General features: G+C 43.7%; 1 protein-coding gene across 2 annotated transcripts in view; it reads right to left on the bottom strand.

Annotated features, from left to right (window-relative positions):
- SHISA9 (shisa family member 9) overlaps positions 1-26,069 on the bottom strand; it is a 307,307-nt gene that overhangs the window by 202,787 nt on the left and 78,451 nt on the right. The window lies entirely within an intron of this gene.

Raw genomic sequence — 26,069 nt, forward strand, 5'->3', positions numbered from 1 at the left:
CTGGAGAGAGAGCATCTCTCAACCCCCCAGCTGATGGCTGCCATGGAGGACCCGGCAATTTCAACGTTGAGGGACGCGGATCGTCTACATGGTCCCTACTTCGACGTTGAACGTCGAAGTAGGGCGCTATTCCGATCCCCTCATGAGGTTAGCGACTTCGACGTCTCGCCGCCTAACGTCGAAGTTAACTTCGAAATAGCGCCCAACGCGTGTAGCCGCGACGGGCGCTATTTCGAAGTTAGTGCCACTACTTCGAAGTAGCGTGCACGTGTAGACACAGCTCTACAGTTACAGCAGCATGAAACTGCAGATTTAAAAAGTTTATATAACGTAATTTATTGTTTTAAAAATCCTATGACCATGAAATTGACCAAAATGGGCCACTGATGAACATATCCATGAAGAATTGAGTATAAATGTTTCTTTAAACAGATTAGTAGAGCTAACTGAATACTAAGATGTATGAGTGCTTATCTGAAGCCCTGAAGGTCTCATTATTACACCTATGCAAAGTTGTTTTCATTTTGCAAGTAGTCACTGAACAAAAACCTGTGAATTTTTTAAAAATTTTTATAAGTCTTGCTAACTCTGCTACCCAGTACACCTTTCAGAACAATTAAGAAAAATTCTACCCTTAGAACAAAATTGTAATTTTATTTATTCTAAGCAGAAAGCACTTTGGTAATAAAATTTTGTCATAGCAAAAGACAAGATGATGACTTTGTTTTGTTGCCTGAAAGAATATTTTTGTATATTTCACGTAGTTCAGAAAAAACTGTTCTGTTTTTATTTCACCCTCAAATCACTCCCTCTGTCCCACCAACAAGCTCCCTAAATTTATAATTTCTCCTCAAGCCACATGCCTGGATTAGGAGTGTCTCAAAATCATTCTACCCTTCTCCCTTTCTAACCACTGTATCAAGCTAGGGAAGCACCTATCTTACTGATTTGGGATTGATTTTTGTTACAATAGTTCTGATATTTTTCAAGGATGGTCCTGCTACTCTTGAATATTTTGTAAAAAAACTATCCTATAAAACTTCTAGACAGCTTTACAATTTATATTCAGGGAATAGTTATTTTACATGAATAAAATAGGTGGAGATAGTATTGCCCAAAAATATCAAGCTATCTAGTAATTTCGAGTACACAAAGTTTTGGCTTCTCAACTTGAAACACTAAATTGCAGAGGGTCATCACTTGGAACTTGCTAATACATCAAAACCGTATCCACACTGGGCCTAGTGACTTGGGGCAGTGGCCAGCTGCTCATAACCAGGGACAGATTCAGCCATCCAACCCAGACAAACCCCATTCCCTTTCCCTCCACCACGTTGTGGAGGACAGAGCAGGCGCCCACCACCTTCAGGACATTCTGCAGCCTGACCTCCAGATGTGTGAGGAGGCACCTGAACCAGCCATTCAGATGTCCAAAGGCTGACTCCACCGCCTTGCGGGCCAGGTTAAAAGCTTCCTGGGTGGGGTCTGGGTGGGTAGTGTAGGGCTGCATCAGACAGGGCTACAGGAAGTAGACAGCATCCACCGCCATGCCTGTAGCTTGTGCAGGGGGACGTATGTCCCAGCTTCCATGCAGCAACAGAGCTCAGAGTTCCAGAGAACGTGTGTGTCATGTGCCTGGCCCACCACACCCACATAAAAGTCCATGAAGCGGCACTTGAAGTCCACCAGTGCCTGCTGGACTTCAAGTGTGGTAGCCTTTCCTGTTGACATATTGGCCAGCACTGCATCAGGGGAAGCCAACTGCGGCAAATCCTGTGACAGACGCATCCACATCCCCCACACAGATGACCCTGTGGAGCAGCATCGCGTTGATGGCACAGATAGCACACATGGGAAGGAGAGCATGTGAGCTTGTGAGGGTCTGATTGGGTGTGCCCGTCCCCCTCCCACGGATCCCCACCTTTAGGCCCCCTGCCAGCCCCCTCCCCCATGCCCACAGCCACCAAGGGTCCCATTGTCTGGGAGGCCCCCCGCCTCCCTGTGGCAGGTGCATGACCCAAGCACGCCTTATCTCCATGAGGACATCCCCACCAGTGGCCTTGCCCACCCTGAACTGGTGCCCCACACACCAGTAGCTGTTCAGGATAGCCAGCTTCCAAATGGCAATGACAACCCACTTTTTGATGAGGATAGTGGGTCTCATGTGGGTGTTCTGGTGTCTCAGGGCAGGGACAAGCCAGTGGAAGGTCCTGGAAGGTCTGCTTGGTTCATTCTGAAATTCTGGAGCCAGCTGGTGTTGTCCCAGTCCCCCATCACCAACTGCTCCCACCAGTCAAAGCTACTGGGGTGGCTGCAGAGATGCCAGCACACTCGAGGGGGAGCACCAATGCGATCCTGGGTGTGATGGCTCCAAGACCCCTGCGAAGGAGCTCACCCCCAGGAAGAGATAGAGGGCAGCTGTGACCACCATGGTGGCCAGGAAGGCCAGCTCTAATGCCAGGAGTTGCTGCTGGGGCTCCATCAGGCATTATGCTGGCCATCTGGTCCCTGCACTGGCTCCATGTTGCTTGAAGCAGTTCTGCAGGCCTCAGCGTGTGCAGAGCAAGGATGTTTGTGAGGGGCCCTTTAACAGAGCTGCTCTTGTCAGTCATGTGACCCTGTTCACAGCATTTCCTGTTCCACTCTTCCAAAAGGGCACCTGTAGCTGTGTGGATGATCTCTTTTGAAAGACCAGAGCAATCTTTTGAAAGAGCAGATCAAAAGCTCAATCCGCTTTCTGTGTGTAGATTCACACTTTCAAAAGACAATCTTCCAGGAAACATATTCTGGAATCATGTCTTTTGAAAGAGCGCTACAGTGTAGACATAGGTCAAGTGGGACACCCATAACTGAGGTATTCAAAATCAGTAAGCATCTTCAAAAAAGTCTTGGTCGTGATTTAGATTTTAAAAACAAACAATAAAATATTAGCAATATTAAGAGTGTTCTTGCAAAAGTACAGTTTCAATGCAGAGGGCAGAACGCTCTTTAAATAATTTGCCAATTAACAATACTGTAGATGCAAGGTTACAATCATTTACAAGTGTATGCCAACTTCTACCTGCATAGTCCCAATATGCAGGACAGCAACAGTAGAGAGTTGTAGGTCAAGCTGGGTCACAGGAAAAAGAAAAGGCACATTTCTGATGCACAGGCATACGACCAAATTTGAGGCCCCCATTCCAAAGTACAGTGGTGCTCAAGTATTTCAAAAAAGAAATCTCAATAATTTTTAAACACGGGCAAAACGTATTTTTACTTACCCTTCTTTCGTATATGCTATATTATTTTTGCTGAAAATTTCAAAAAACATCAGCCTGAGTAAATTCATCAGCATGGAAGAATTGAGTACAAAAGATTAGTTTGATAAAGTTATCTCTTTGCAGTCACTCAACAAGTTGGACATCTTCATGTCACCCTCCTACTTGTGAGTCCATTGATGGCTGACCAGCCTGATTCTGGAGCTGCAGGTCTTATCACAGAAAGAGTTGGTGTTGGCAGCTGTTGGGAGGGGCAGGGGCAGTTTTTGCTGCTCTTTTCTTCTTCTCCACCTTTCATGGTCTGAACTGCAGCAGGACCTCTCAAACTGTGTCACCCCTTCATGGATTACTGCTCTTCACTGGGGACGGTCCTGGGCAAGGTTCTCCCAAGTGTTGACACCAATGGTGCACTTTTTCATGTGTGCCTTCTGCATGTCCTTATACAGCTTCTTCTGGTCCCCGATGCTTTTCCATTCTTCCTTCAACTCTGAAAACAGAATCTATTTTGGGAGGTGCTGATCAGACATCCAAACCACGTGACCAGTCCAACAAAGTTGTTGGTGAATGATAATGGCTTCAATGGTGGTCATGTTCAACTCTTCTAGGATGCTAGTGTTTGTGCACCTATCCGCCCAAGAGATATTTAGGATTATCCTGTAGCGTCACTGATGATATTGCTCAAGTGACTTCAGATGATGTTTGTATGTTGTCCAGGTTTCATATGTGTACAGTAGCATTGGAATAACCACCACGCAGTATACAAGGATGACAAAGATGTCCTGGTTTTCTGAGACTCTTTGTCTCAGGTGGGTGAAAGCAAAACTTGCATAGCTCAAACAATGCTGCATTTCCAAATCAGTGTCAACTTTAGAGGAAAGATGACTTCCAAGGTATGGGAAATATTGCAAATTTTCCAGCAGTTCTCTGTTGACTTCAACAGAAGGTAGATGAGATTGTCCTGTTCGCAAGGGTTGGTGGAGCATGTTGGTGCTGTTGATGTTCAGGGTGAGGCCAAGGCTCTCATATGCTCTGATGAAGGTGTTTAAAGTGGTCTGAAGGAATCTGGGAGAAAGAGCAGCAACCATGTTGTCAACTGTGCATTGGAGCTCTATGATTGAGGTCATGGAAGCCTTGCTTTTAGCCTTCAGTCTCCTGAGATTGAAAAGCTTCTTCTTCATTCGATATAAGTTATAAACATCTGATAACAGCATCTTATAACTAGAAGGGCTGACCAACTACACTGGGCAGTACTAGCAGCCAAACCCATAAACATTGGTGGGGGAGAGAGGAGTGAAGTTATGAATCCAGGGGTGTCAACAGCTTCCATGGAAGTGATGGGGCCTCAGGTAGAAGGGCATAATTGGGGTAATTTAAAGCTTCCAGGGCTCTGGCTGCTGCCACTGCTGCAATAGCAGCAGTGGTAGCTGGGAGCCCCAAGCCCCTTGGAACTGCTGAGCCTTGGGGCAACTACTGCTTTTGCCCCCCATGTCAGCCAGACAGCAAGAATCCAAAATACTCCCCAAAATGGTAACATCTGTGCATACCCCCACAGATATAGTCATAATATAACAGTTATATGAAATATAACCATTTAATAACCAAAGACTTATACTCACAAACACATCATTAATCTTCTATAAGTGTAGCAATGAAAACAGTGAAGACCAAAACACACCACTAAGTAGATCTAAACATTAATTACATAGGGGGGTGTACCACCTGCAGAAAAGCACACAACTCCTACTCATGTCAACTAAGCTGCATTAGTGAACTGATAGGTACATTCATTTCATAGATCCTTGGGGATGGATCCTGGAAACCTTTACTACAGAATTTGTTCCTGCAAGCACACCAACGTTAGTAATCTCCATGGAAGTGAATAATAACACTCACAAACAGAAGAGCTTTCAGGATTAAACAACTTTTGAATAGCATTTACTCATACTGTTTGCCTCTTTGAAATCTAGTGGAAATATTCAGGGACATTGCAAACTGAAAATAAAGTTTGGACTATTTACAGCAGACAATGATTTTAAAAGATGTGTTTCCCCAATCAGGGAACAGAAATACCACCATGTGACCTATCTCACAAATCTAACAAACTTAGCTCGAGCTTCACATTTTGAATAATTGAGTCCTGAAATGTACTGGTCATGAGCAATAGGCAGACCAAGAATTATTTCCAGAAGTTATTCACTGAATAATTTCAAACAGCAAATAAATTCGAGAAAATCACAAACTCTGATCATTTTGTAAACAGAAAAGGATGAGAATGCCATTATATAAACTGCTTGCTCAGCTTGTGTGTGTAAATAAAATACATAAATAATAACTGCTGCAATAGCACAAAAACATGATCATAGGATACTGCTCATAGTCGAAGGCTGAGGGCAATTTCAAGCAACATTTTTTCCTCTGGAGCCCATTGCTATTTGTATTATAACTATTTAGACTTTATTTTATGCATATAAGTTCCTGTACATTTACATTTTGCTCCCTGTAAAATTAATGTAAAACTGAAGTACCTCCTGTGAAATCATTGGCATTATTCCAGATTTATGCTGGTCTGACTGAGAGCAGAAAATATCCCAGGAATTTAAATATATGTATACAGCTTCACTGAGCAAGAGACATTTGGTCTGCCTATAGGAAGGAGAAGTTGGGGCAACTGGCCAGGCTTTCTCTCCATGAGTTGATGCCGGGTTAGTCAGCAAGCTCCCTTTGGCCATCAGATGTCATAAGAAGTAGCCACTCCCTTTCCCTAGTGTTAAGAGAGCCAGTTTGCTTCCCTTGCAGGCGATGCAAGGGTCCCTCTCATATTCATACATACATAGCTTGCCATGGCTGCCCTAACTTGATATGTGTGTATATAAATCAGTTGTGTATTCGTTTACATAGCCCTTATTCTATTTATCTTAGGATATAATTTAATGTATTATTCAAAAAAGTGGACGAAGAAAAAAAGACATCAAAAATACTCTGCTAAGTACAAATAGCTAAATAATGCAAAATGTTAACATCAAACTGTTCCCCAAATGTGCAATTACAGACAGCTTCAAAGAGCGGAGAAGCTTTTTTAGAAAATACAGCACACTAGGTTTATATCGGTCTTTGCTTAGAGGCAAACTACTTTTCCACAGATATATGAAACTCCTGTTGACGAGACCATCAACTGATCACTAGCAGTCTTAAGCACAGAGGGAAAGCAGAGCAAAAAAGAAAGGTGCAAAAGTGTGTGGCAGTATGTCTCAGCATGTACCTCTCTCCTCCTGGGAGACAGAGAGTCTTCACAGGAACTCCTCATCATGATCTAGAGCAGGGGTCAACAATTCCCAGCATGGGTGCCAAGATCAACATGCAAGCTCATTTTTGTTGACACTCAGTGCAGGAGCTCAGTCCCACCCCTCCTTTCCCCATGCAGCCAGGAGCTTGATCAAAGCCATGCTTCCTGTGGATTAACAAAGAGCAGCTAATGCTACTAACCACCTAAATGGTAACGCTCTGCATCTTAATTTATCTATTAATGAAGCCATTGTAAGTAGGACTATTAATGACTTTAAAAATTATCACTAGCACTCCAGCCGTACATAGAAGTCAAAACATCAAATTTCAGCACTCTGCCTCAGAACAGTTACTGATCCCTGATCTAGAGGCTCTACTTTTTCAGGAGATATGTGAGCCAAGCCTATTGGGTGGGTAAGAGAGTAGTTACTTTATTCACCTTTCTCCCTTCTGAACTCAGCGAAAGTAACAGGCCAAATTACCAGGCCAAACAGAAGTAATGTTTCTATTTCCATTCCATGGCTGCACCTTTCAAGAGCATGGCATAGGTTTAGCTGAGGTGAAAAATGGTCTTAGTAATACGGACAATACATTGTGCAGTGTGAAGAGGCAGGCCTTCTCTGCAGGAGACCCAGGACTGAAAAATGGTACTTTCTTTCATCTTGAGCCTATAATTTCCTGTCACCCCACCATGTCCATGAACACCTCCTCCCAAGTTATGTTTTTCATTGAAATTCACCCAGATGAATCCTTGGATTTGACTATGACAATTTATCATACGGATCAAACATGACTATAAGAAGTCTTGAAAAATCTTGAAAGCCCACTGGCGTTTCCACCAGCTACTTATCCAAAAGTCTGGCAGTGTCTTCAGTTGGGGCCTTATCAAAAGATCAATGAAGTAAATGAATTTCTTTCTGATGATTCCAATGGGCTCTGGACCAGGCCCATGATAAATGATTAATCTGTAGCCCCAGTAAAAGTCTTCATGGTTTTTTGTAGGCTTGAAAATTCTTTATGCCATTTACAATCAAATTGTGAATATCCCAGAATAATGTTTTGTCTATGTGTTAAATTATATTGTGGGAAATAGAATTTGTACTAGGTAACTCTTCTTTATAGACTCTCTAGTCCTCTTCTTCCTTGTAATAAAGAACATTTTATGGGTAAAAAGCTGCCGATGCTGAGAGGGTGTGGTCGCCTAGTAAACTGAGTAACAATCATTGATGAAAAACCTTCCAAATGAGCTTTACAATCAAGAGCAGCCCACTAATTGCATATTTTTGATTCTCATTTTACACCCAGTAATACCCAAGGCAGGCCTAGACAGCAATGTTATTTCAAAATAACAGCTGTTATTCTGAAATAACTGTCCTAGCATCCACAAAATTTTATGGGTTGGCTCATTTTGAAATTGGTAAACCTCATTCTACAAAGAATAGAGCCGATTTCAAAATAAGCCATAATGCGCCAAATAGCTCTATTTCAAAACAGGCTCTATACCCACGTCTACACCAGCAAGTCCTTTCAGAAAATCAGGTCCTCTACCAAAGAAATAAGTGGAGCATCCACAAACAAAATGCGCTCTTTCAAATTCCTTTTGAAAGAATGCAGAGCTTCTTCTGGAGGCTCTTCTCCTCTCCCAAATGAGGAATAGCAGCTTTTTCCAAAAGATTCTTTCAGAGAAAAGCACATTGTAGATGTTCCAGGGAACCTTCTCATGGCATCAGATTTTTTGATCCCCGGCCCATTCTTTCGAAAGAGTGGGGGCTGTGTGGACACTTTATTTAGAAAGAGCAGATGGCTCTTTCAATCCCCCTTTTTGTGTGTAGACACAATCTTCTGAAAGACAGTCCTCCAGAAGATCGCTGTAGTGTAGATATGGCCTGTGTGTAGATGCTGAGTGCTATTTACAAATGCATTATTGTGTGTAGCAGCATTATTTCAAAATAAGCTCTTCCATAATAGCTCTTCCGGAATAGCTTATTTCGAAATAAGGCTGCTGACTTTTATTTCTCTTAAATAAGCAAGCCCCACATGCTGACGATGAATTTTTCAATTCCATTATTGCTTTTAAATATCTGAGACTTTGACACTAAGGACCTAAAACCTTTTAACCTATTTTGTAGGGAATCTCAGATGTTTATTCACCTTTTTGTTTTGACCATTCTACCCTTGTTAGCCATATACTGAAATAATCAATAAACCATAAGACCGTGTCTAGACTAGCACCCCTCTTTCGAAAGCAGGATGCTAATGAGACACATTGGGATATGCTAATGAAGTGCTGCAAAGCGTGTTCATTGCAGCGCCTAATTACATATCTCAATGTGTCTCATTAGCATCCTCCTTTCAAAAGGGGGGGGGGGGCGGTGCTAGTGAAGACATAACCTAAGCAAGCCCTGACATTAAAAGTGGAATCAGGTATGGACCTTACTGGTTGCTTACAGATGAGGGAAACAATAACTTTAGAGTCCCAGTATCTTTCTCAATGAACACTTTTCATTTTTGTTTCACATATTTGTACCAATGAGAAAAAAAAACAAAGCAATACTAGTAAAGATATAAAATAACCTCATGTGGTGATTCAATAGAGGATCAGTAAACTATGGGTGATTTGCCAATTAACATGATACATATAGGCCTGTTTCTCAGTTAAATTAAGCTCCCTATACACCTCACTAGCACTGTTAAGAAGCTTTAAAAGGGGTGTTCAAAGGAGCTGTGAACGTTATTTACACCATTATAAGACTACTCTGCGGTACAATAGTGGTGTGAAGGAGGTTTAGTGCAAGGGCATGTCCAAGTTTTGTTGACATATGGAAATCAAGAATGGCAAATTTGTTAATGCATGTTCACAATTGCTCCTTGTGATGACAGATCATTTTCACATTTCAGATCCCTCATTAATAGCAGGAGCAATGCACTGTGGGTGTGTATCCCATAGTGCCTGGTGTCAGGGTCTGTTGCTGTGTGTTCTGGCACCTCAGAATAGACCCTATCTCAAGACCATGCAGAACATCCATCAGGCACTGCTTTGTTCAGGGACTTCCAGAATCCCTTTTGTGCCTCTTTTCCAACTCCCACTCTTTGCTGTGCACTCCAACACATCTGCAGCTACAAGGAATGGGTCCCATACTTCATAAACTCATAGAATCCTAGGGCTGGAAGGGATCGTGGGAGGTCATCTAGTCCAGCCCCCTGCCAAAAGCAGGATCAGTCCTAACTAAGTTCTTTTATATTTTTTGTTAACTGTTGTGAGGACCTCGCACATGGTAGCCAAGATAATGTTAAAATTATTGACAGAGGAAGAAAACTCAGAGGAACCTGACAGTGTGCGCAATAAGGAAAGCGGCACCCTGTCATTGCATTTGTCAGTCACAGAGCAGCTGTACAGAGTAGGGTAGTGCTTTTGGATTAAGAAAATCAGCACTGACTGGTAAGATTCCATTGTCGTGCAGGTGTAGGCTGAAGAACAAAGGCTACAGAACTTTAGTAAATATAAAGAAACCTTTATAGGGCTGTGCACTGAGCTATCCACCAAACTGCAGTGCAAGGACACCAGAATGAAAGAGAGCATCTCAGTTGAGATATATGTGAAAATTGCTTTGGGGAAGCTGGTGATTCCTGATTGCTAGCAGTTAGTTGCAAATCAGTTTCGAATGTGGAAGTCTATCATTAGGACAGTATTACTGCAAGTGTGCAGGGCAATGCATTACATCCTGCTACAGAGGACTATGACTCTGGAAAATGTGCATGGCATAGTGGCTGGCTTTGTAGACATGAGACTTGTCAACGGTGAGGGCGCAATAGATAGCACACATTTTCCAAGTTTAATGCCAGTCCACATTGCCACCATATACATCCACAGAAAGGGGTACTTCCTGCTCACATCCCACACTTGCATCCCCATCCTGCTTCCTGGTAGCCTCATCCCACATAATGAACCCCTCATTTTGGCTCCACCCACAAGCTTAGGGGGGCCCACAAAATCTAGTAGTTCCTGGCCCCCAGAAGACAGAGTCCAGCCCTCCTCCTTCCCCCACCCCTCATGAAGCTGGAATGTGAGGGGAGTGAGAGGACTGGAAGGTTTTGTCCATAAAAATGGCCATTTTTCTGACAAAAATCACATTGCAATGTGAATGCTCATGCAGTTTTGTCACTGAAATGCACTTTTCTTCAACACAACTTGCCAGTGTAGACAAAACCTAAAAAAGTTTCAGACCCCGTCTGCTTATTCACCTTCCTCTAATTGCGCTGGGCTTCCTGATTCTGATTATTCATGTACCACATTCACTATACCAGCACTTGTCAAGTGAAGTTTGCTGTGGAATTTCCGCAAGTTTTTATGTTGGTTATATTTCCTCTGGCCTGATTCACACAAGAAAGGTCTCAGTTAGGGAACACCTTAAAAAAAAGTGCAGGTATTTTCTTGGATCTATGAAGAAAAACTCACATCAAAATTCAGGATTTGTACACCAGGGAGACTTCCTCCATGAGATAACTTTAAAATGTTTTGATTTAACAAATGTAATGTCACAAGGAGTAAGATCTCACAATAAGCCAATACCTTACTTCCAACACACACACAATTTTAAATATTGGTTTCTAATAAAGGGCCAAATCAGTGGAAAATATTGTAGATGTTCTTCAACTCTAAATAGACAAGGCTGCAGAAGCTCTAAATCTGAGTTGTATACTTGTGAAAAAGGAAATTAGGATGTTCTCTTTTTGAACTGAAACTTCAGATGGTATCACAGACCGAGGGCCAATTTCTGAGACACACGATATTGCAGAACTGGCTGGGATAAAAGCAGAAGAGCAGGAGATGCCAAATGGCTGGGTATATATATAATATGAGAGCATTCAATGCTTACTACTCTAAACTTCCTTAACCTTTGAATGCAATGTTTTTTTTACATTGTTACACTAATGTAATGGAACATTAATATGTTTATTATGTGCAATGGGTGGTTTAAATCTGTTTAATTTTACATTTTAAACCCTTATTGTCACTTGAAAAGTACAACTTACGAGTAAAGAAATTTAATTTAATCTAGTAAAAGACAACTCCTAAGGCAGTGCAAAAACTTATGGACTTCTTGGTTTAACATGCTTATCCTTAATGTGATTTTTACATAATATTTTCTGTTCTGTGGTATCTTTTATTGATTGTGGGCTGAGTTTATTATTTCCCGGAAGTTAATTAACCTAACATTCTTCACTGGAGCCATTACTCATCAGTTTGAAAATGTATTCTCACTCGTCTCTCTCATTTACACTGTTCTAATAACCAGAGTGTCTGTGGCGAGCTTCACCATAAACTATTTCAAGGCAATTTATTGTTATCATGCTCTCACTATATTGAAGAGTAGATGTTTAATTATGACTCGAGGCCTGAATTCAGTGCCCCCTGCAATGGAAAGAATCACACTGACTTAATGGATTTTGGACCAGGCTCCAAGGCACACGGTTCCCATGTGGTGACGGGTGCAGAAGCACATCACTCCAACTTGAGTTTAGGAAACACTATTTGCATCAGGCACACAACGTTGTGAAGCTCCTGGAGACTGAATTCACTTCGCCAAGTTTGCAGTATTCACTTTTGTGCCCAAATGATCGTGTTAAATGTATTGTACCTTCCTCAACCCATTCATAATACTTAAAGTTTCTGGTGGAGATGAGATGTAATAGTGTCTTTATATGCTAAAAATGTGAGGTAATGTGTGAGCAAAGAGAAAAGGAGCTTCTCTTATTTTCTGTCAATACTGTTGCTTTGAAAACAAGTGTCTAATGTAGTGCAACATTTTCATTGTCTTTCAGAACAGATAGCTTCTAAGTCTGCTGGTTGACTAATTCTCCTTTTGTGACAGAGTGGATTTAAGATACAGTGCAAGAAGCATCTGCTGTCAAACGGGGTTATTATTTCATTAGATTAATATGCAAAAGTATCTAATTATTCCTCTCATGTAACACCCTCACTGGGCAGTAAGTCTCATAGTACCAACTGTAACTTTTCTCCAACACAAAATGTTTTCACTATGCTTGCTACCATACAAAGAACAAATGTAAAGCATTTAAATATGAAAGAATCTTCTAGGCAGCAAACTGTGGGTTGCAGAAAACTGTGTGGATAAATTTCAGTAGTTAAAAATCTAAAGCTAGCTTATTTCCTTTTAGTTTAGAGCCCAAACTGTTTTAAAGAGGCCTCTTTCAAACATGCCCAAGCACTCATCATGGGGCTGTGAAGTCCAGATTAATGAAGGAATGCTTTTTGGGAAACATCCCAGCATTTCTAAAGGCATCCTGCAACAATACAAGTGCCTGAAGGTTACACAAGCTCTGTCTTATTGGTCTGCCTTCCAACATGCCATAGAAACCATCTATTTCTAAATTTACAAAATATGTATTCTTCTTTTTGCTCCTTCCCTTCTTCCCACTCACTTACAGAATCCCCACATCTCCATCTGAACTTCAGTGATCCTGCATGAAGGACTTCATTATCTTCTGATTTAAATGGGACTGGATGAGACTCACTGAAGATTACTGATCTTCCTCATGTACCAAAAGAGTCACAAATGAAAAATGTAAGAGACTCCCAATTCCAATCAACCTGGGGAATGAGACTTCTGATCCCTGTGTGCCAGCGCATGTTCCTGGCTTTTTATAGTTTGACCCCAGAACTCTTGTTAGATAAGAGAACTGCAGCACCAAACCACAGTCCTTTTGTCAGGCAAAACAAGCTTCTATGTCTACTAACCTGCCTTTCCACTATCCCCACCATTCAGCAAGCACCTCTTCCACTGCGCTAGGTGCAGGAACAGCAACTCCTCCCTGCAGTACAGCTCCTAAAACCATTTCAAGCCATCCTCAATCTCAAATCCTTTATTCTGACTCCTTCTGCCTCTCTATCCCATCTTTCCCTTCTGTCCAGGTAAAAAATGCCAATCTATGTTTAACCACTTACCACTACATTTTATTAACTCTTTCCCTTGAATATTCTTGACAATAGACTAGGAAATAATTGGTTAATTTTAACTACTGAAAATATGTCATAAGCATACAGAAAATCTCTCCTTGAAAGGTATACAGTGGAAAACTGAATACCCAGAACTTTCTTCAGGCACTCAGCTAAATCTCCTAGAAAGGAGAGGTAATTTATCATCCAGTGAATGTATGTTCCAAATTAAAATTAAACAAAAAGAGAAGTTTAAACCAAGTAAATGCTGTGAATTACACACAATAGTCACACCTACCCTAATTGACAATTTCGAAGTAGCTGGCCCAACTTCAAAATAGCATGTGTTGCCTCTACACACACCATGTGCTACTTTGAAGTTGAAATCGACGTTAGGCAGTGAGATGTCAAAATCGCTATCCCCATCAGAAGATGGGAATAATGCCCTACTTCAACATTTAATGCCGAAGTAGGGCATGTATAGACAATCCACATCCCGCGCTACTTCAGAATAGCAGGGTCCTCCATAGTGGCAATCAGCTGAGGGTTTGAGACATGCTGCGCAGCCGCTGAGGGGCTCTATGGTCGCCTCCACAGCAGCCCTTAAAGCACCATGGACCCGGATACCCTGTGGCAGGAAGCTGAGAGTGTGCAGGCAGCAGCACTCACATGCTCACCTTGCATGTCCTCCAGAAGCCCTGATGCAACCATCCAGCACACGTGGCAGCCAGCCAGCCCCCTAAGTGCCCCCAGGGCACGCCCCCAAGGGGACCCAGGGCTCCCAAGTGTCCAGCCAGGGGTTGGGGGGGGGAAGAGATGGCAGAGCCCCTTCTGGATGGACGCCAAGCTCCGAGACCTTCTGGGGCTCTGGGACGAGGAGGAGGTGCTACAGGTAACAGGGACCAAGCGGCAGAATGCAGAAACATTCGCCTGGCTGGCCGAGGGCGTGGTCGCCAGGGGTCAACCTGCCTGCACTTGTCACCACATCAGGAGTAAAGTCCACGAGCTGCAGCAGGGTTAAGCCCAGGACTGGGACACAGCCACCCGGTCTGGGGCCACCCCCACCACTTGCCCCTATTACAGGGAGCTCCAGGAAATCCTGGGCCTCAGTACACCTCCTTCCCCTGGCCACCCTTGACATTGTGGCTAAGGAGCCCCAGCAGGCCTTAGAGCTGGAGTCTGGCCCAGAGGCCAGCCCAGCACCCCAGGGGCCCTGGGAGGAGCCAGCCCCCAGCACAGCAGAGGAGGGGTCCAGTGATGGGGAGCTCCACATAGACCTCCCCTCCCACAGCTCCAGCAGGGCGTCCACCCAACAGGTGTCCCCTGACAGCAGAAGTGGAATTTCAGGTATGTACCCCACAAGACAAGATATGGGACACGACAGGCCACCCACACACACCCAGCTGACCTCGGCTCACCACGGCCCAGCCAGACCATGGCCCCGGGACAGCAGCACGGCTCCCAGGGGCTGTCAGCACCCACACCCATGGACAGCACCACATCCCATCCCCAGGACGGTGGGGCATGGGGGGCTGCACTCTCGAAGGGGGCCGCCCAAAGGGACACTGTGCCCATGTGGAGGCAGGGGGCATGGGGCACAGGCCAGGGTCCCATACTAATGGCTGTCCTCTGTTCCCTGCTCTTTCCGCAGCCGCACCATCCGAGGGCCACAATAATGCTGCGGTGTCCGTAGTGCCGGACAGCCCACCAGGGACATCACACTGCGGCAGCCAGCCTGGGCAGGGACCAGTGCCAGAACCAGTCCACCACCGCCAGTGCCAGCCACGAGTGGCCGCTTACCCCCAGGTCCTCGCCACTCTCCGGCGCCAGGTTGACGTGGCAGAGTGCCGCCTCCAATTGGAGAAGTAGGCGCTGGCCTGGCACCAGGAGACCTGGGGGTCCTTCATGAGGACATTTCAGCGGATCGCCAGGACCCATGAATGGATCGAGGACTGGCTGCTTTCCCCTGCTGCTCCAGCTGCCATCCCTCCCAGCGGCCCCTCGGCACTGGAGCCCGCCCAAGGGGACTTCAGGGCTCCGGAGCCAGCCCAGCCATTTATGCCAGTCCTCCCAGCCCCCACCCAGCCTCGACGGGGACCCCGTAACCGGCGGCAGTCGCACTCCTCCATGCCAGATAATGGGCTGTGAGGGGCCAAGGCCTGGGCCACACAGACCCCCCTCCACTGTAAATAGTTCACCTCCCACTTCTGTTCTAAATAGTTGTTTCACACCCTTTAGGTAGCTGTCCCCCCTCTGTACAGTTTCCCTATGGATGTTGATTTCTGTAAATAATAGGTTAACACATTTGGGTTGGTAAATATTATTTCACAGGTTTATTTTTCAAAATGTGTTTCGTGTGCTCTTTAGGGGGGCAGTATGTGGGTGGCGGGGGCAGTGAGAGAGAGGCCCACCAAGGATGGCCACAGCAGCGCTTACCCTGCAACCTGGTCAAAATGGGCCCACAGGGCCTCCCGGACCCAGATCCCCTTGTGGTGGGCCTGGTGGGCTCAGGGTTGTGGCTAGCTGTGGGTAGGTTGTGCCAGCCTCTGCAGCCCACCCCTGCACAAAGGCCTCCCCCTTGCTCTCCACCAGGTTGTGGGGCGTGCAGCATGCACTCGCAACCTGGGGGATGCTGGGGATTTTGGGGGGGCAGTGTACGGGGAGGCCCATGTACAGGTGGGCAAGGAGGCAGCACCAGCAGTCTTTGAGGCAGCTGAAAGACCGCTCAACCACCTGGCGGGCATGATTCAGGCAGGAGTTGAACCCCTCATGGCCAGCATTGAGGTGGCCCGTGTACAGCTACATAAGCCAGGGCTGGATCTCCTTCTGGGGGACTTAAGTCCCCACCTCCAGCCAGCAGCACATGCCCAAGTTCCTGAAAACACAGGCGTTGTGGGTGCTGCCAGGCCAGCCAACATATATGCCCTGGAAGCGGCCCTGGCTGTCCACCATGGCCTGGAGGACCACCAAGTCATAGGCATTCTGTTTATGAAGTGTCCTCCGCTGTGGTCCAGGGAGCAAATGGGGACATGGGCCCCATACAGGGCCCCAATGCAGTTGGGGAACCCCATGCCAGTGAACCCTAAGATGGCCACATCCAGGTGTCCAAGCCACATCAGCCTGTGCAGCAGCAGGGCATTCAGCACATGGACCACCTGCAGGGGGGAGGACATGAGCACCCATGAGGGTGTGCAGGGTGTGCCTGCCCCCCCTCAAACCCTCTGTCTCCCCCTCCCCTGGCCCCCTCCCTCCTGGGCTCCCCTCTCCCCTGCCCCCTTCCCCAGCCCCCCATGCCTCAGTGGATCCCCGCCCAGGTCTCCTTACCTCCATGACGACAGCCCCAACAGTGGTCTTGCCCACACCAAACTGGTGTCCTATGGATCAGTAGCGATCTGGAGTGGCCAGCTTCCAGACAGTGATGCTGACTCATTTGTTGATGGTGAGGGCACACCGCATACGGGTGTCACTGTGCTTCAGGACAGGGGTGAGCCACTGGCAGAGCTCGAGAAACATCTGTCAGCTCATTTGGAAGTTCGAGAGCCAGTGGTCATCATCCCAATCTGCCAGGACCAGGCGCTCCCACCACTCTGTGGTGGTGGGGTGTCTCCATAGCCAGTGGAGCACCTGGCAGTCGGGGGACCAGGAGGGCCCCATGGTCTGGGGCAGCCCCTTCATCCCCCGAGGAGGGCTCGCCTTCCAGGAGTTGCTGGGTGGCCTCCTGTGCAGCCGTGAGCAGGGTGGCCCCTGCCTCAGTGACAGCCCTGAGGGCTTCTGGCTGCTGCTGCTGCCGCTGCTGCTGGTGGTCCATGGCCGCGTGCACGCAGTCTGCGACCATAGTATCAGCTCCGCAGGCCTCATGCTGTGCAGGCCAAGTGTGTGTGGGAGGGGCCCTTTAAGGGAGCGGCTTGCTGTTGCCCCAGTGTGGCTAGTCCACACTGTGACCCCGTCCTCAAGCTTTCTTGGTCCCTTATTTCGAAAGGGGCTGCTTTTGTGTGTAGATGCTCTCCTGAGCAGCCCCTTTCAATGTTGCGCATCGCTACATCAATGTTGAACGTTGACGGTGCAGCCCCAGAGGATGTGTGGATGGTACGCATCGAAGTAGCTTATTTCGATGTCACTACTTCAAAATAAGCTACTTCGATGTAGCATTCTAGTGTAGATGTAGCGAAGATTGCAAAAATTAAAACTCTGATTTCTTTATGATCTAGTCCCAAGATAGTCCCTGTTAAAAATCAGTTATTTAAGAATTTCAGAGGTATTTTGAATGCAGCTGTTCATTACAAAGCCTAGTATATTGCTTGAAGCGTCATGGTGACACATTTTAGATATGTTGGGTAGGCAGTTTGTTTGAAGTTGTAGCAGCCGGAAAGTATTGTCCATATGAATGAAATGCACAGAACTATTACAAATTAGAACTGCATTTAAAATAACTCAAAACCTCACAGGAAATTTTCCACTGTTAACCAAAGAACAGTATATATGAAACCTACTGATGATACACAGCTCTGAAAGTTTAATTCCAAAAGACAAGAAACTAGCAAATGAATGGCCAGTGGAGTTAGTGTCAGCTGCAACCCTTATATAGACTTCTAGCCATCAATAAACATGCTTAAAGCCTAGCAGTGAAAAAGCTTGTTATCATTATACTTCTCAAGTTAAGATACAGCAGCTATTCCAACTTGACTAACCCTGGGGTAGCTTCCAATGTCACTTTTAATATCCAAATGTCAATTACTATCATGATTTGCAAATGTCACCCTGGGCAAATAGCTTCATTTTCTGATACTTGCTTCCTTTCCTATTTATTTTTTCCAGCATGGAAAGGGACACACCCCACTCTAATATGACAGTATCAAGCACTTATGGGTTTGGTCAAAGTTAACCAAATGCACCTGTAAGGCCAGCACTGCCTGGAGGTGGGGCATTTAAAACGGGAAAAACCTGCCACAGGAGAGGGTGATGTGCAGAAAGAAGAGAGCTGGAACTCAGTGACTGCTGATTATAGATGCAGATCAGCAAAGAGAGAGAAAGTTGTAGGCTTCACTGAACCTGAAACTGCATGGACTAGTTATTAAGGAAGGGAGCCCCAAGAGGGGCTGGGAGAAGATCCTAACTAAAGAAAACTATACCAACTGATAAATTAAGCCCTAAACGGGTGACCTCAAAAGACTGCCTAAAAGAAAGACAACCTTTGTCTTCCATTTTTTTTGAGGGAAAGAGAGAGGAAAGTGCCTTTCTTTTGGTGGGGGGTTGTTTGGTTGTGTTGTTTGTTTGGAGAATCCCTTTTGTGCTACAAACAGAGGAAGGAAATTCAAAATTATTTGAACTGGAGTCTGGCATAAGCTCAGGGGAGTCCTCTACCACCACACTTACACTTCCCTAAAGTATGGCCTCAAAGGCTACCTCTACGTAGCAAATCCTTAAATATTTTATGCAATTTGCACTATGCAAATAACTTATTCTGAATGTGATGCTAGCCAAACTGCACTTAAGTTCTGAATAAGGGACTATTTCAATTGTTCATACAATAAGGGGTACTGGAACCCTAAGAGTGTGCCCTCCAAAAAGCTGTGGTATTGCTGTTTTGGGATACCTTTGCATGCCAAAATAGCTTGTGCTATGTAGCAGTAACCTAACTGACAGATTGATTCAGCACACCCAATTCTCACATACAACTTAAGTTCTACATTGGACCTTAAAAGAGAGAAATGCTGCAAATAAAAAGAATTATCCAAACTTTAGATTTCATTGCAGAAATGCTCCAGTAGATAAAACCAAAAAGTTTAAAGGAATTTTCAACAGAAAAAAAGTTAGTCCCATATTCATTCAGTTAAGTTCTTGTTAACTGCTTCAATTTGGAATCAAACCCTCGAATGATAGTATGGTCTCTTACAAAAGCATGCTTTCCGGAAGACAGAGAATGAGTTGTGTTTTTACATACTGCAGTCCGGAGTCACTAATTTTGATTAATATTCCATCGCATTCAGCTAAAATTAATGGAATGTGAAGGATATTTGGATGCTGCTTCTTATTTCAACGCAAGAGTGTTAAGGATTTAAATAAACATAATACAGACAGTCTATTTCATCAGGGTGTAATCACTTATTGTTCTCAATTTTCAAATCTGATTTTAATTTTATGGCTTTCAGCTTTTGGACTCGAGTCATGTTAACCCAGTGCAACTACATTATTTCAACATATGTCAATTCAGGTGATCACATTCGTATTATCTGCCAGATTGCAGATCAGCAAGACCACTGTAAAATGCTTTATAGGTAGTCTTAAAAAAAGCAAGTTTACTGTAATTATATCCATGAAAGCAGTCATAAGAGACTGAAAGAAGCACCCAAAAGCAAAGATCTGATTTTCAAAAAGCACCTGAAAAACTGAAATGAAGTATGGAAATGTTTAGATTCTTGAATAATCACAGAACCTATCGCTGTCTCTGTTAAGACCAAGCCGCAAAGTGTCAAATTAGGTAATGAACTCCAGTTCAGAGATTACAAAGGGAGACACCTGAACTGGAGTTTATTCTCAAGTTTGACACTTCGCAGCTTGGCCTTAACGGAGATAGCAATTACTTTATGCATTACAAATACATCTTCCCCATCTTTGATATTCGTAGTAATCTCAGGCAAGTCACTTAAGTTAATAGACACTTGCAGTAAGTAATTTTCTTTCCCCTCTTCCCCCTTCACCCTATTTAGCTGATTTGTTAGTTTTAATTTCTTTTTTTTTCTATCTCTGTTATGTTTTTGTCATGCCAGTTTACTTTCATCAGAATTTCCTGCTCTGAAGAAGAAGGTCTGTCCCACAAAAGCTCATCACCTAATAAATTATTCTGTTGGTCTTTACTGCTTTTTTGTTTTGTGTAGATTCTTGAAGGAAGTTATTGTTCTTTTCAGTTACATTAAACTAGAATAACCCTTCTAATCACAGATAAGGAAACATAAGTCTGAGACTAATTCAGGATTTACTTTGTTCTTCTTGTGTTCTTTAGCTAAAATATCTGTTTTTGAAATACTTTACAAAGTAATTCCTTTAAATTATGGGCAAAACTAAAACACCAGCAAGAAAGACATAAATTCAGGCAATAATATGGAAGCAATTCCAGCAATTGTTTCTAATTTTCTTGAGCCACTGAAATATGGTGCCCCTACTGACTTTAAGTGGCATATACTAACATGCTATTAATTAGAAACAACTGGATACAATTCCTTTTGTACCCCAATTAAAAGAAAAATGTGATACATGTTATCTCTGACCACCCTTATTCCTTTGTTCAGACCTACATTAGCTCACAGAACCATTTTAGTCATAGCAACTGGATGACTAAAGGGATTGATAATGAGATATGAATCTTTTCATTTCTTGGTCAGTGGTATGAGGCTGACCCAGACAGACAGCGAGCAAAAGTTGCTTCCATATGATAGCTACTGACTGGTGTATGTGACTTGAATAGGCAGTTTCCAATCAGTTCTCAGGGGAAAGATAAGCTCAGTGGTTTGTGTACTGGCCTGCTAAACCCAGGGTTGAGAGTTCACTCGTTGAGGGGGCTATTTTGGAATCTAGCACAAATAGATTACAAATAAAAAAAAATCTGTGAGGGGTAGTTATAGGTCCAGCTATGAGTGCAGGGGACTGGACTCCATGACCTGTAAAGGTCCCTTCCAGCTCTATGAGATAGGTAATCTCCATATTAAAAGTAACCTTTCACATTGGGGGGAACATATGGAGCATGAAATGTCACTCTTTTAGAAGTCTCAGCAGAGATATATAGACTAAATGGCCATGGATTGCCCAGTCAATGAGAGCTAGTGCCTCTAGGCCCAGGTAGAGCCATTTTGGCATTTCACTCTGAGGAACACTGCTCTACTGCTCCCTGGTCTGTGGCTAAAGAAAGGACATTTGTCAACAGATCTGTCAAATTGAACTCCCTTTAAATACACTAATAATCTCCACAGCAAACTCAGCTTCTCCCAGTTCTTATCCCAAACTGTCTTGCTTTAGCAGCAAATCGGACCAACATACCCATTACAGCTGGCTGAGGCAATCAGATAACCTTTTCACAAAGTAACAGTGAGGAGCTGAATCCTAACAAAAAGGAAAGCCTATTCTTTACTTAAAGCTACAGAGGTTTATTTATCATCACTTCCCAAGTCTTTGGTAATCAATTCATTGAAGCTGAAATTACTTCTCCTTCTCCAAGCCACTGTTTGCCACAAACAGATGTGGCAAAACACACCTTGCAGCCAAAAAAATATATAAGGTCGTCATCATCATCATCATCATCAATAACAACAACCATGGGCTCAGTGCCTGTTCGTGTCTGATAACTCACTATTTCCTCCCATCTTTCCCTGTCCAGTGTGGAGTGGCTTAGTTTCTGCAGAATAGCTCTGCACCAATCTATGACCCATTCTTTGTGTGGTCTGCCTCTCCTATTCAGACCATCCATTATGCCGAACACCAGGGTCTTGATTTTTCATTCATCATTCATTGTGCAAATATGCCCAAATAGCTGTAACTTGCGTTGCATAACCTTCTGCAGTAGGGTCTCTTTCAGTTGTATTTGTATCTTCCTATATAATTCCTCACTGGTGAGGTTCTGCATTCATCCTGTTCTCAGGATCTCTCTATAGCAACTCTTCTTGAACACTAATATTCTTCACGTCACCCAAAAATTATATAAGGTCACCAAACAAGGTAACAGTGGCAAAAGGCCTTATTTAGGCACTAAAGTAAAAAATGATTTGGAAACAATCAATAAGCATAGAATACGCATCCTGAGAGAGACAAATAAACACTTGAAAGTTTATGAAAGTGATAGAATTTATCCTAAATTATCTTGCACATTTATTATAATAATTTCCACTGTAGGGTTTCACATAGCAATGTCAAAACCTTCTAAGTGGATATTTTAACAGAAGAAAGAATTCTAATAAGCAGTTGTGTCTAATACTGGTCTTTATGATTTAACTAACACCTTGTTTCACTTTCATGGATATTCTGACAGACTTGGTTTTTCCCCCCTCTAACTTTTTTGCTAACTTTGTAAAAATACGGATGTTTAACTACAGCTGTCAAAATAGAAATATGCAAGCTTTGCATGGCTTTAGGCAAGTTTCAGAAAAAAGTTTGGACCTGCATTTTCCCTCAGGCTGATGGAGCCCTTGAACCAGATTCTTCTGTCTTCTACAATGCACATAGCAAAATAACACATTATATGAGTTACTTAAATAATGTATACAAAATGGGTCACGCATTCTGCTGGTACCTCATGTCAAATAGATAAATGGGCTTTATGCTGGCTTTGGGTTTGAAGGAATCTTGCTACTACCAGAATTCTCTAAACCCCTTCATGCAGATTCAATACCATTAGTCACAGAACACCAGGGATGACATCCTGGCTCTGTTGACATCAATGATAGAATTCCCACCGACTTCAGCTGAGTTAGAATTTAATCAGCATGACAGGGTCTAACCCAGTGGGACATCTGTTGACTGATAGCAAAGAATGGACTGAAGAGCCCTTCCATGGGGTCCTATTTAAAACAATAGCTTCCCCTGACATATCTGTGCATATTGATTACATGTAATTTTGCTCCATTGTCCTCTATGAATCACCAAATATCTTTTCCTCACCACATAGTTATTTATGACTTTCCTCTTAAACAGAAGGTGGTTTACAAAGTGTTGTTCAGTTCCACAGCTGTTACTAGTATAGCCAGAATAAGTTACTTGCAAGTGTGTATATATATATTTTAAATTACAGATGGAGCTGCACTGAAATACCATGACCATCTGGTTGTTGCAGGGACTACCAAAATACAGACAGACATTCAGCAAGTCCCATTTATCTTTTTCCTCTTTAACAAAACTTAGGGTGGGTGTTATGCAGGTGTCTTATTTTGAAATAACTGGTTTTTCTTTGCAGTTTGTGGTCTAGTGAATCTACTCTTCAAAACAGAGAACATAGCAAAAAGCCCAGATCCAACGTAAAATAAACAAAAGAGGAATTTGACCATTCCAGATAAAGTCAAGGCTAAATGACCATGGCACATGGACAGTGACTGTGACTATCACAAGTACCTGGCCCAGCACAGCTGAAAAGGGGTAATTTCTTACTTACAGAAAAAGCCCCGTTACTTAACAGCTAGTGAAAATTCCACATGCTTTCTTCAAATGCTTCTGTTGTCAATGGGCATATATATTTGTAATGTGTGGGGAACCCATCAGTGGACTGCCTGGTATCTCAATCAGTTACCTAATTCAGCATTTCACTACCTGAGTTCTATAAGCAAGGAACTATCCCCAGAGGTAGTCTTCTGGACTTCCTAGACCTAAGAAATTCTATAGGAGAAGAGCTGCTCTCCCGCGGAAGTCCTGAGATGTATTGTAGAAAAGTTCCATTAGTGTGCTCTTCCTAAAATATCCAACATGGGCACTAATCTCCTGCAGAAACTGAAGATTCTTTCACTGCCTTAAATATTTGACCTCAATCACTGCCATATACAAGATAATGGACTATATGGAGCATGCTTTCACCTCGTACAACCACTGCTATGTTGTGTTCGAGGAGTTAGAATCAGTGGGAATCACAATACTTAAATTTTTCTCAGTACCATTGAAATTTTACCCCAAAGAGATCCCTGCATAAGCTCTTTAGTGTGAAAATTTTAATAAATCACCTGGAAACTTACTTCCACAGCAGATTTGGGAGAGGGGAGAATCTGATCTTTCATAAATACATAATGGCAACTACATACAACTATGATGGATGCTCTAGAACTAATGATGCTGGGAGACTGATACAGCATATCAGCAAATATGTCAAAATACAGAGTATCTAATATTAACTGGCATTTAACTTCTGTGTAACAAAAGTTTTAGTGCTGTATGACAAAATTCCAAACAATGTCCTCCTGTGAAGAGGAGGGACAGGTGCAGAACCACCAGGATTTGAATGAAGTTAAGCTGAGAGTTCATGTCAGGAAGCCAAAGACATGATTTCTGTATTTCTCTGTTAGTAGGTTAAATGTTTCGCACTCTTTCAATTTCTTAAAATAGGTCATTAGCAAGAAATGTGTGGTTCAGTTCAAAATAATAGAAGAGCTCTACTTATCTGAGCTGATGTGATCTTTTAACTGAAATTAGACAACGATGATTGCATATGGAAAAATTAAAAGGAGGCAGAAACTATTAAATTGTAAGCTAAGGCAGTTATCCTTTGTTTCAGAGAATTCTAACTTGAAGTGATGCCAAACTTAAAAGATGTTAATTGTAATTAACATTTTATCTTACAAAAGAGCATCTGAGTGAAAACTACAGGGAGGGCCTGGAAAAACTAAGAGATCCTTGTGGCTATATGGGAATATATTTATTTGTATTAAAACAAAGATGTAAGTAGTTTGGTGTTTAATACTAAAGGTCTAGTCTTTTACACATATAAAATTCCTCATGGGTGACAGAAGGATGTCATCATACAAAGGCATCTGTCTGCTGCCCTGGAATCCCTGGGGAAGGTTGGTGTGGTTGACTCCAGCAGGGCAGTAAGGGAAAAGCAATGGAGCTGGACTGCCTCCAGCCATGGGTGAGAGAAGGAGCTGAGAGCAGCCACCACTACTAAGCCACGGCAGGGAGGGAAGGTGCTGCTCAGAGCCGAGCTGCAGCTGCTGCTACTGACACCCTTCACCCCTGGGTCAGGCAGCAGAAAGTGACTCCCCTGTCAGAAGTGAAAGCCAGAGCTTGGCTGTGAGTGGTGCCTACCCTCCTCAGGAGAGGGTCTGGGACCAGTGGGAAAGGCCCCTCAAAGGCTGGGGGCTGGCCATGTGGCTCCTGCCCACCCCCAAAGAAGGCCAGGGGCTGGGCACCTGTGTCCCAGACCTCCCAGGAAAGGCCGGGGGCTGGCCATGAGGCTCTCCAATCCCCTGGGAACAGAGAGGGATTGGTGAGCAGGCCGTACAGCCACCTTGTTAATATTTTAAAATAAATGTTATGATTAAAACCTGCTTGTCCTAGAAAACCATCTCAGTCAGAATTTGGACGACTGACTTGTTCTATATGAAATGTGTGCTTGTTACTTATATAGAACAAGTCAGTCCTTCAAATAGTTCAGAATAGCTGTTCCTGAGAAGTTATCTTGTAGAAGCACCCTTTGTGAATGCTGTTATTCTTTGTTGAGTGCTTTTGGGCAGATTTGTGCCAGGAATGCAGCTGCCTCCAGGGTCAGTGACCCAGCAACTCACTGAGGTTGACAAGAACCAATAAAATCTCACTAGGTGACTGCTCCCAGATCACTATTTGACTCTGTAACAAGAGTAGCACAGTGTCTATTCAATGTATTCTACATCCAGAACAGCTTCCAATCCGGCCCTTGCGCCAACCCTTGCCTACTTCATCCCTAGTCCTTTCCTACCATTGAACTCCTGACTCCTGGCTCTGACCACTGGCTTGCCTTGTGATCACAACTCCTGCTGTCTTTTCAGTTCTCTTCTGGCTGCTGGGTCTAAGCATTGGCTTGCCTCCTGACTATGCCTCCAGTTCTACCCTCTATTTCCACCAAGAGG

This window comes from Carettochelys insculpta, chromosome 16 (assembly GCF_033958435.1).
Source record: "Carettochelys insculpta isolate YL-2023 chromosome 16, ASM3395843v1, whole genome shotgun sequence".
Classification (NCBI taxonomy): Eukaryota; Metazoa; Chordata; order Testudines; family Carettochelyidae; genus Carettochelys; species Carettochelys insculpta.